Source organism: Cibotium barometz, chromosome 25, assembly GCF_041138505.1.
Source record: "Cibotium barometz isolate CiBa-2024 chromosome 25, ASM4113850v1, whole genome shotgun sequence".
Lineage (NCBI taxonomy): Eukaryota > Viridiplantae > Streptophyta > Polypodiopsida > Cyatheales > Cibotiaceae > Cibotium > Cibotium barometz.
Window position 1 is genome coordinate 37723775 of NC_141070.1, and position 6937 is coordinate 37730711.

Consider the following 6937-nt stretch of genomic DNA (forward strand, 5'->3'; position numbering starts at 1 on the left):
GAGCAGATAAATCATAAACAAGCCTGCCAAACTACCAAAAGCAATTAAAAATCACAACCACCAAATATTCTATCACAATTCTCTCATTCTTCTATAACGTGTACACATGTTCTAACCATGATTGTTATATTAAATGAAAAACTTTAATAGTTCTAACAAGCCTAGACGGTGCTCAATTTTTTCTATTATTTTAACATATATCTCATCTAGACCATTTTTTATAATATTGTTAGTATTTAACATTTTACTGCTTATTTTTAATATTTTAACATTTAACATTTAGCTTTTTGTTGCTCGTTTAACATTTTTAATATTTTAACATTTAACATTTAACATTTAGCATTTTACATTGTAACATTATAACATTTGATATTTTAATATTTTAATATTTTAATATTTAACACTATATGTAGTTCGAGCTAGGGTTTGTTGTTCTCTCCTTTGCCCTGTGAGCTTCTTCTCTCAAGTTGAGGCTGAAAGTCATCAGCGCGTGCGCCACATCAACGCAACAACGGGGAGGCCATCATTGCAAAAGGGAGACCGCATCAGCTTGATTTTGCATCAGTGCACGCGCTGAGACAAAAACTGGGGAGGGAGTGGCTAGGTACACTAGCTTGCTATTTCATCTATTCTTTTTTGCATACCATGCTTTCTTGCAAAAGTCTTTATAAATGTGCATTGAAGTGTAGTTGCTTCAAACTTGAAGTATTTTGAGTGCAACCGGGAGGCCATCAGCACAAAGGGGAGACCGTAGCAGTGATGGTGGGGAGATAAATTTGCTTATTATCATACATATATATCACGGGAATTGTTTGGAGGAGCATCACGGCTCACAGTCATCATGTGCGTGTGCTAAGTCAAATAGGGGAGGCCATCAGCGCACTGGGGAGACCATCATTGCATGCGCTGAGATAAAAATCGGTTCACAGGCAACTGCTTTTGCAATGGAGGGTATGTATATGCAGTTCAATTTTGCATCAGTTTTGAAGATACATCTGTGGTTTGATTTTTCTAGGGAGGTTATGTCTACGTTTCTATTTGGTTTTTCAAGGGAGGACATGGCTGTTTGTAAATGAAGTAAAAGAGTACCTATGACATCAATGACCGTCGTGACCATTTTTTGCAGCTCATCCGGGAAGATGTCCAGACAGTGTGTGAATGCAAAGTACACCAAAGTCCAATTACCCTTGAAATCTTATTCGGTAACCTCCTTCCCTTCATGATTGATGAGCTTGAATGGACCTCCAATGGCTGCTTTGATTACTCAGGACCAGGCTTGGAATCTTCTTTGAAATTTGCTTGTTCAATTTATGTGCCATGAACATGCATGTGCATGTATTCATAGATAAACAGAGTGTGCATGTGTCCACTCAGCCTCGTGTTTGTACGTGGCTGTGAGTCGTAAACCCAAACAAAAGCTCAAGCCAAAACCCCCCCAAAAAAACCAATACTTGTTTTTTTTTATAAAGGTGATTGTATCAGGAATGCATAGAGAAAGCAAAGGAGGCACAAGCGAAGCGAGCATAGAAAGCAAGTTACGGTAGTACCATGTGTTAGCATTGGTATGGGTAGTTAGCAGAACCTTGGCCAGACCTATAGTGAGTCCATGGCTACATAGGTTTTCTCGAATGTACTTTCTCTCAATATAAGGGATAAAATCCAATGAAAGTGGTTGGCCCGCCACCACCAAAGATAATATGAGAACATGGCTTCTTTTTATCTAATTGTTTTTGGCATGTAAGGAAGGAAGAGAGAGAGGAAGCGAAAGACAAGGGAGAGAGAAAGCGAAGGGGAGATACATTTGTTTGTTTGTTTTTTTTTTAAAGGGGGTAGGGAGGGTGATAGCGCCGACACTATTGACCTGCCTCCCCATTTTTTTTAATGATTACCAAGCTCCTACACACACACATGTATAAAAATATTATAGTCTCCCTCTCCCTCTCACACACACACACACACACACACACACACACACTCTCTCTCTCTCTCTCTCTTTCTCTCTCTCAATCAACTCTTCTCTCTCTCTCTCTCTCTCTCTCTCTCTCTCTCCCCCCCTCACGCACACGCGCGCGCACACACAAACTCACTCACTTACTCACTCACAATCCAACTTCTAAGCAGGAGGTTGAGGAATTGCACAAGTTCAAAGTGTAAGCTCAAAAATGGAGGCAACAATTTCAAAACAAGACAACTACCCTATATGGATCCCGAGGCTTGAAGAATTCAATACAAGGCTTGTATCTGTAGTTCGATTGTCGATTGTTGAAATAATTTGAAGACATGCATTATTGATGTCATATGAAGGGTAAACTCAGTAGCAAAGCCTCTTTCCAAAGAGTTCATTTATTTTGTTTTAATTATTGGGATCAATTCAACTACAATTCATATCTCCTTAAACGATCCCTACATAGCCATAACAAAATTTCTAACCTACATGCAACAAACATTGCCAAAGAGCTAAAAGATGATGCCGTGTCACATGCATCATCCCAACATGGATGCATGTCATACCAAGAAAGAGTCCCTATTAAGGGGTCTACTAGTAGAAGATTGACATTGCATTGAGGTTGAGCTCGCATGTGAGTAGAAGACAGGTGGCTCAAAGGGCTCATGGTACAGTGCCCTAACGGCTACATTGGCCTAGCTAGTTTGGAAGGTAATCTTCATCTTTTTAAACTTGGAAAGGTTGCTTTGTGATTAAGTAAAGAACTTCTTGTGTATTTGAATTGGTAGAGTTAGTTTGATGCTTCTATGGAGAAAGAGCTTGAGGAAATTTCTAGAGACACAACCATTGATGCCTCTATCACTGATAGGAAAAGTGCGAAAATAGCCAGTTGAAGAGGTACAGGACTAGGACTAGTTCTGTGTCAGCTGGACATCATAATGATCATATGACGATGTAGGGGGCTTGCCCTAGGTTGTTGGTGCTTCGGAGAAGTGCTTGTGAGACTGGTCTGACAATCTGGGGGGCTGTCATTAAAGTCAGAAGAATAGAGGTCTAAGTGGTTTCTGTGGGGCAGCTGTGAGGCAGCAGTTGTTAAATGAGTGTCCAACAGGCTGGATCCATGCTTGGTTTGAGTGTCCTGGGGGTATAGAAGTGTCAGTAGATGCAAAGGAGTGAAAATCTACATCAGTTGGGTTAGTTCAGTAGGTTTGGTCGGGTACAACCAGTTCAGAGGTAGCTGTGTGTTAGTTGCAGTCAGCAAAGTGCCTGTAATATGAGATTCCTTCAAGTTTAGAAGTGCCTGAGGGCCTGTGGGTGTCAAAGGACATTTGGAGAGGGTTTCTGTTTTAGTTAAGGCTTCTGAGTCAGTCAGTTTTGTGTCTGACTGCTGAGGAAAAATTTGGATAGGTTCAATCAGAGGGTCAGAAGAGGGTCGGCATAGTGTCTAGGAAGGTCTTGGGGTTGTGTATGTCAGGGTCAGCTGATGATGGAGGACAAATAAGGATCTTGGAGGATTTGTTTCTAACTAGGAACTAGTGGAGACATTCATAGGCAAAATCTGAGCATTTTTGTGTCAGCTAGGAGCACAGTTGCATAGAAACGCGTTTCATACAGGTTCGAAACGTACGAAACGTTTCGAAACGTTTCGTCCTGTACGAAACGCGTTTTTTTCATCATCCCATTTTTTTTTATTTTTATTTTTGGTACAATGTAGAGACGGATTGCATTGAGAGTTCTCTCCCAGGATTGCAGTTCAGGGTCTTGTGAGAGAAACTGGAGTACATGGGCTCTTTTTCACACGAAAAAGAGAAATAGACTCTCCTCAGCACAATTGGAGAGACTTGTCTTTTGTCATTGCAATCTCTGATTGCTAGAACAAAAGGGTCATCCCATTGAGCCTCGCCAAGTGAATCCAGATAAGATTGATATCATGAAGTGCAAGGAGATTCCCGACATTCCTCAGGAGGAGAGAGACATCTATTCTATGCTCTATGAGGAGATCATGGCTCCGGCTCGCACTACACGATCTTCTCGAGAGGCTAGTACTAGTGGTGCACCTGCACCTCTAGAGGATGAGGCATTTGAGGACTCGGCTACCGGCAGTGACCTTGAGAGTGAGGCTGCAAAGGCAGAAGATGCAGATGAGGATGAGCATGAGGATGCAGATGAGGATGCAGATAGTAGCTAGCAGCTGCTGCCAGTATCATTTTATTTGGACATGTTATTTAGTTTGAACTTTGGACATGCTATTTATTTTGATCTTGGATTTTGAGTCATGACTCATCACCCACGTGGTGATCCTTTTGATTTCTGTTTAGTCATCAGTGATCACCCACGTGATTTGTGATATCATCATATCTTACATGTATTTTGTTTTTATTGAAATGAATTCAATGTGGTCTCTTATAAGTTATGTCAAGAGTTTTTTCTTTTCCATATTTCAAGTAAAAAATATACATGTTTTTTCTATTTTGTATGAAACCTTTTTGTACCCGTTTCTTACCTTTTATGAAACGTTTCAAAACGTATGAAACCCGTTTCATACCTGCCGTTTCTGAAACGCCTGGCAACTATGGCTAGGAGTGAATTTGGTCAGACAAACATCAGAATGATTAGCTGATAATGTAGGGGGATTTCCCTAGCTTGTTGGTACTTGTTGGGAGAAGTGCTTGTGTGACTAGTCTGATAGTCTGGGGGTTGTTAGCTATCAGCAGTCAAAAGGATAGAGGTCTGAGTGGTTTTTGTGGTAGTTGTTGTGAGTCAGCAGTTGTCAGCTGAGAGTCCAACAGGTTGGATCCATGCTTGGTTTGAGTGTCCTAAGGAGGGTATAGAAGTGTTGGTGGACATAGAGGAGTGAAAATCTACATTAGCTGGGTCAGTTCAATAGATTTGGTCGGATACAACCGGTTTGAAGGCAGCTGTGTGTCAGCTTCAGTCAGCAGAGTACTTGTAATATGATATCCCTTCAAGTTTAGAAGTTCCTAAGGGCCTGTGGGTGTTAGAGGATATTTGGAGAGGATTTCTATTTCAGTTTACGGCTTCTGAGTCAATCGGTTCTATGTCAGACTGCTGAGGCAGAATTTGGATAGGTTCAGTCAGAGGGTTAGAAAAGGGTCGGCATAGTGTCTAGAAAGGTCCTAGGGTGTTGTATATCAAGTCTACTGATGATAGAGGACAACTGAGGATCCTAGAGGATCTGTGACTTGGAACTAGTGGAGACATTTGGAGGCAGAATCTGAGCATTTTTGTGTCTATTGGAAGTGAATGTGGTCAGCAGGTTGTTAGTTGAGGCCAGGAGAGGCTTTTTGGTAGATGGTCAGAGATTTTCGAGGTTAGTGCTGAGGTGGGAGGACAATCAAAGGTGGATGTTGATGAGTTATTGTGCCATGGAGCTTTAGTTGTGCTGGAGGTGGTTGAGATAATGGAGGAGGAAACCCCTGTGAGGACAAATCTATTGTTTGTTGTGTCAAAACTGAGTCAGTCATCTTCAAAGGTGAGGATAGAGTCAAATTGAATCAGTTAAGCATTAGAACTTTCAGCTGTGGGTATAGAGGGCTTGCCTTGATGTGTTTGAGTGGGTGTGAAGTACTTGGGAGCCTGGTTTGATAGTCTGGGAGCTGTCATCAGTAGAGTAGTCAGGAGTTAGAAGGGTTGTTCTGATGGTGTTTCTGTGGTAACCATGAGTCAGCTATTGTCCAGCTAAGTGCTTATAAGGTTGGATTCTTGTGTGGTGAGAGTGGTATGAGCATCTAGAGGTGTCAGCTAACACAAAGGAAGTAAGTCTTCTTCACATTACAATGCCCCAAGGTTTCTTTATGATTAAGTAAAGAACTTCTTGTGTATTTGAATTGGTTGAGTGAGTTTGATGCTTTTGTGGAGAAAGAGCTTGAAGAGATTACTAGAGACACGACCATTGATGCCTCTATCAAGATAGGAAGAGTGCAGCGATAGCGAAGGTGGAAAGGACATTTAAAGAACGTGCCTATAAGGTGATAATTGCCTCCTTCAATTGTCTTTGTGTGATCATGCAGACATAAATTGATGTTTTATTTCTATGTAAGATTCTTGCAATTGCAAATCCAAGCAATGGAATAGGTTGACGGAATATTATTATGCTATATGTGTATTAGTCGTTTTTTATAGTATGCATGCCGATATCATATTTGAGTTCTTTTTACAGATGGTTGATTTCCACCTTCACTGTGGAAGGGGAATGTGTTAATGATATATTTGCAGGATGCGAAGGACTTCGCGTTGTTTGTAGAGAGATGGGACAACATTTTTTTGTGTCGATTATGACACTACCGTTTTTGATGCCCATCTCAGAGAGTTTAGTACAGAGTGCATGTTGCCTGGGCAAGATGAGGGCATTGAGAAGGATAATATCTTGGGGAATCCGTTATCGAACATGTTTTAGGTTGATGATGTCATTTTGTGTATATTTAATGATAATATGTGATAAGATTTTGTAAAACAACATTTGCTATGCTTGCCTATCATTGATGGCAAATTTGTCATAGAGTGCGTGCTTAGGCTATGATGCGGCTTTATTGTGACAAGCAATTTATCATAGAATCTGCGCTTATGGTGTGGTGTGGCGATGATGAAGTGAACTGAAATATAATTGCTCCAATCACAATGATCAATACTATTTCATATGGATATTTATAGCTATATGAATACTATTGTTAAATAATTAATAATCTAGGGTATGTATAGATACAAATATATGGCAAAAAAACTCAATACTTCAATTACTTACACAAGAAGTCTCTTTAGAAATTCCAAACATCGAGGGCAAAGTTGTATCCACTTGCCATTATAAGAGAGGCAAAACCTTGTTTCCCCACCATTAAGATGTAATATTATATACATTCTTTCTATGATTGACGGGGTGTTCAAGGCTAATAAGTGGCATATTTCTTATATAATTCTTAATCTCATAATACATACGTGAAGAACATTCATGAGCATTTTATCCTAGCTTGCTAC

The 6937-nt window shown here is 40.4% G+C and overlaps 1 long non-coding RNA gene across 2 annotated transcripts; it reads left to right on the forward strand.

The window, feature by feature from the left end:
* Positions 1 to 445: 445 nt before the first annotated feature.
* Positions 446 to 6376, forward strand: LOC147624527 (uncharacterized). 2 transcript variants are annotated; one of them, XR_015269107.1, is made up of 4 exons: positions 446 to 604; positions 690 to 951; positions 1127 to 5934; positions 6126 to 6376. It is a non-coding gene; the product is annotated as an uncharacterized LOC147624527 (long non-coding RNA). The 2 variants fall into 2 exon arrangements; XR_015269106.1 differs by having other exon boundaries at positions 1127 to 6376.
* The last annotated feature ends 561 nt before the right edge of the window (positions 6377 to 6937 follow it).